Source organism: Abrus precatorius, unplaced genomic scaffold, assembly GCF_003935025.1.
Source record: "Abrus precatorius isolate BTA unplaced genomic scaffold, Abrus_2018 Scaffold0, whole genome shotgun sequence".
Taxonomy (NCBI): Eukaryota; Viridiplantae; Streptophyta; class Magnoliopsida; order Fabales; family Fabaceae; genus Abrus; species Abrus precatorius.
In genome coordinates, this window is record NW_020874290.1 from 1,294,840 (window position 1) to 1,300,049 (window position 5,210).

Below are 5,210 nucleotides of genomic sequence, written 5' to 3' on the forward strand. Positions count from 1 at the left end.
ATATCCAATCATAAGGTACTAAAACAACTCCCTTCTTTTTTTTTTTATGAGATTTCAATAAATGTGAATCTTTGCGACATATTGATTGAACAAAACACAAATAATTTGTTTAGGCGCTGGCAGGAAAGCAATATACAGTAGTATATTGTATGATAAATATTATCAATTATCTATACGTTTACCTATATTAACTAAACTAGTAATACGGTTATTAAAAAAAACTACACATTAATATATCTAAAAAACTAAATAAAATGCCTGCTAACTACTGTCATTCGATAGGGATTAAAAAAACAAAGTCCTTCTCGTTTCATCTATAATTTGAAATATGACTATAAGAGAATTCAAAAAAAAAAAGACGAATAATCAAAGAAGAGTCTGTCAAATCTTAGTGGTAGATCAAAATACTAAAATTGTTTTATGGAGTCTCACAAAAAAAACTCACGTGGACTAGAAAAGGAAAAATGAACTATATCGAACTAATTTGGATAGATTGCAACTAATCTATTGTTATGTTCAATTCTGGAAGTTCTTTAATTAATTTCAACTGGATATATCTCTGTGTGATGAGTAGATTAATAGGTCATAAGATTTCAAATTGGTTGATTATATTCATGTACTATTTGCTTTTCTTTTTATTAATTTATTTTTGATATGGGGAGTAGCGAAGGAGAACTTGATCATGAGAGTCACTGAATTCTGCGCTTCCGTACTTGCTGCGGGTTGGTCCGTCGGGCTAATGCTTCTACTTTATGGACCTGGGGTTGGACAGCTCACGTGCTGAGCGGCAAGCACTGTAGAAGGGAATTGGTCGACACAAACCAGAAGGCCAGGGATAATATACGGGGTATCTATATATGTTAGTACCTGTCTATTTATAGGAGATGCTTCAACAATTTATGAATTGGATTGTAGCAATGTAAGCGCTTTATTTTGCTGCGAAATCTACTTGTTTAAGTTGATGAAATCTTAAAATAAAAGTGAAGTTATATATATATCCTTCTTACGTGGCTTGCTTTTGCGCTGATCTTTCACTTGCTTGTGTCGAAGATATATATCTAGAAATTATCAATCTGGAGTTTGTTCTCTTTCTTCTCTTTTTTAGCCCCCCTTTTTAGTTATTATAAATTATCGAAAGAGCTGTTTAAAAACAACTATAAGAGATTTATGTAAGTTGACATAAGGACAGTGGTATTCATCTCTACTAAAAGTATCATTCTTATAGGGAATTCCTCCAATTGATTGATCAATTTCCAAATAATGATATATATAATAATTATACATATCTATAAAAGATATATATATATTAAGTATATGTATTCCACATAGAATACTTTCATTGATTATTAAATGAATATTTATATCTGACTAATTCATGCATTATCTTATTTACTTACGTACTTGATAACTAAACATATCTAATTTATGAAACTTTCCTTTATGTAAGATGTAAGGTGCGATTGATCCTTTTTTTTGGATTATAAATTACAATAAGTAAACACAATATATTCCACTTATAACAAAATGAATTCACTAAAAAATTAAAAAAAATTAGGGAATTCGTAGAAGGACGTATTAGTCTATGCACACAATACATATAGGATGATGAGATCCAATACTGAAACAATAAGTAAAAACCGGTAAATTCCCATCTTCCTTCTACCTTGTGGTAACCTGGGCGATCCGCCGGAAGTTTCGGGTTTAATACCGATATTTTATGCCAAACAAATCCAATTAATATCTTAGAGTCGAGTGCTAAGGATGTAATTGGTTTTTTTTTGGAAAGGAGTTGTGCGAGTTTGTTAATTTCATAAGAATAGTATTGTCCAACCAATTGCACTTTTTTTTCGTATATACTAAGAAAATGTGCATAATCCCGCGAATTTACTTCTCAATAAATTTTATTTTTTTTGAAAAAAAAAAAAATATTTAAGAACCATAGCAATTTCGCGATTCATTAGTAAATCCACTTTGATTCTCTATTAACCCAAAATTTTGGACATTACCATGGTTAAAGTAAACAATTTGAAGTCTAGACGCAGTGTAGTACTCTTTCTACCACTATGTTAATACAGAAATGAAATGATTTCAAAAAAATTTTTACAATTTTTCGATATAGAACACTCATGTCGATAAAACAGCTTGAACCCTCTTTACGGTGAAAAATTGTAAAAACGTTCAATTTCACCCTCCATTTATACAATGCGGAATCGATGACCTATGTATAAATTTATAAGAATTCTTTGGATTTGAAGAAAAAAAACAACTTTGCTGACAATTATTTTTTTGGTCAGAAGAGTCCTCCGAATATTCTGGTCTTGTATTGGTAATCGTTTTAAATATTTTTTCAATCTTTTTTTTTATAAATAGAGAAGAGAGGATAGGCTCATTACATAAAAAAAGATAAGAAAATTTCCCATAACATAAGTAATTGAGTGTGAGAGCCAAATGAATCGAAAGATTCATGTTTGGTTCGGGAAGAGATCATAGACATTTTGAAATGAATGGAAAGAGAATCTACTTTCATTAAATGATTTATTAGATAATCGAAAACAGAGAATCTTAAGAACTATTCGAAATTCAGAAGAACTACGGGAAAGAGCTGTTCAACAGCTGGAAAAAGCCCAGGCCCGCTTAAGGAAAGTCGAAACGGAAGCAGATCGGTTTCGAGTGAATGGCTATTCTGAGATAGAACGAGAAAAATTAAATTTAATTAATTCAATTTATACGACTTTGGAACAATTAGAAAATTACAAAAATGAAACCATTTATTTTGAACAACAAAGGGTGATTAATCAAGTCCGACAACGGGTTTTACAACAAGCCTTACAGGGAGCTCTTGAAACTCTGAATAGTTGCTTGAATAACGAGTTACATTTACGTACTGTCAATGCTAATATTGGCATGTTTGGGACGATGAAAGAAAAAAATAAGTGATTAGTCCTTCTACTATAATATCTACTATAGTATAGAGTATAGGCATTATTTTTTTCTTCTAAAAAAAAATTAAGAAATATTCATGGTAACCATTCGTGCAGATGAAATTAGTAAAATTATCCGTGAACGTATTGAGCAATATAATACCGAAGTAAAAATTGTAAATACTGGTACCGTACTTCAAGTAGGCGACGGTATTGCTCGTATTTATGGTCTTGATGAAGTAATGGCGGGTGAATTAGTGGAATTTGAAGAGGGTACTATAGGCATTGCTTTGAATTTGGAATCAAAAAATGTTGGTGTTGTATTAATGGGTGATGGTTTGATGATACAAGAGGGAAGTTCGGTAAAAGCAACAGGAAGAATTGCTCAGATACCAGTAAGTGAGGCTTATTTGGGTCGTGTTATAAATGCCTTGGCTAAACCTATTGACGGTCGAGGAGAAATTTCAGCTTCGGAATCTCGATTAATCGAATCTCCCGCTCCCGGTATTATTTCGAGACGTTCCGTATATGAGCCTCTTCAAACAGGACTTATTGCTATTGATTCGATGATCCCCATAGGTCGTGGCCAACGAGAATTAATTATTGGAGATAGACAAACGGGTAAAACAGCAGTAGCTACAGATACAATTCTCAATCAACAGGGACAAAATGTAATATGTGTTTATGTAGCTGTTGGTCAAAAAGCATCTTCTGTGGCTCAAGTGGTGACTACTTTACAAGAAAGAGGAGCAATGGAATACACTATTATAGTAGCTGAAACAGCAGATTCTCCAGCTACATTACAATACCTCGCCCCTTATACAGGAGCAGCTCTGGCTGAATATTTTATGTACCGCGAACGTCACACTTTAATCATTTATGATGATCCCTCCAAACAAGCACAGGCTTATCGCCAAATGTCTCTTCTATTACGAAGACCCCCAGGTCGCGAAGCCTATCCAGGGGATGTTTTTTATTTGCATTCGCGTCTTTTGGAAAGAGCCGCTAAATCAAGTTCTCAACTAGGCGAAGGAAGTATGACTGCTTTACCAATAGTTGAAACACAATCGGGAGATGTTTCAGCTTATATTCCTACTAATGTAATTTCTATTACAGATGGCCAAATATTCTTATCCGCCGATTTATTCAATGCTGGAATCAGACCGGCAATTAATGTCGGTATTTCCGTTTCCAGAGTTGGATCGGCGGCTCAAATTAAAGCCATGAAACAAGTAGCTGGTAAATTAAAATTGGAATTGGCACAATTCGCAGAATTAGAAGCTTTTGCACAATTCGCGTCTGATCTTGATAAAGCTACTCAAAATCAATTGGCAAGAGGTCAACGATTGCGCGAGTTGCTTAAACAATCCCAATCAGCCCCTCTCACTGTAGAAGAACAGATAATAACTATTTATACCGGAACGAATGGTTATCTTGATTCATTAGAAATTGGACAGGTAAGGAAATTTCTTGTTGAGTTACGTGCTTACTTAAAAATGAATAAACCCCAATTCAAAGAAATAATATCTTCTACCAAGACATTCACTGGGGAAGCGGAAGCCCTTTTGAAGGAAGTTATTCAAGAACAGATGGAACTCTTTTTACTCCAAGAACAAGTAGAAAAAAATTGATTAATAACTAACCAATTTTCTAATTATTATCTTTTAAAATCTTTTCTTTTAATTTGAATATAATTAATAATATTATATTAATTCGAATATAAAATAAATAATAAAATAATAAGAAATTCATGATTATTAAAGATTTATATATAGAAAGGGATAAAGCATAAATTGTATATATATATAAGATAAGTTATTCTTCTAAAGAAAGTTTTAGTGGCTCTTGCTCAGTTCAAATCATTCAAGATATTCTATTTTTAGAAATACGGAAATAAAAGGAAATATATAGGCAAATTATTTGCGTCCAATAGGATTTGAACCTATACCTAAGGTTTAGAAGACCTCTGTCCTATCCATTAGACAATGGACGCTTCTCTTTTTTTCTTTAACCTTTTTTTAAACCTTAGTTTAAAAAAGGTTAAAGAAAAAAAGAATTCTATCTATCTATCTATAGATAGATATAGATAGATAGAATAAAAAAAAATAGAATAATAAATAAATAATCAAATTCAATTGAATATAAATAACGAAAACTAAGTTAAAAAAGAAAAATGAATAATTAACAAATTCACTAAGAAATTTAGATTCATTCTAGAATAGAAAAAAGATAGATTCGAATAGAATAAATAGAGAGATAGGATATAAGCGGGTAGCGGGAATCGAACCC

General features: G+C 32.0%; 1 non-coding gene across 1 annotated transcript; it reads right to left on the bottom strand.

Moving 5' to 3' along the window:
- Nucleotides 1-4,842: 4,842 nt before the first annotated feature.
- TRNAR-UCU lies at nt 4,843-4,914 on the bottom strand. The gene has a single exon. It is a non-coding gene; the product is annotated as a tRNA-Arg (tRNA).
- Between the last annotated feature and the right edge of the window lie 296 nt (nt 4,915-5,210).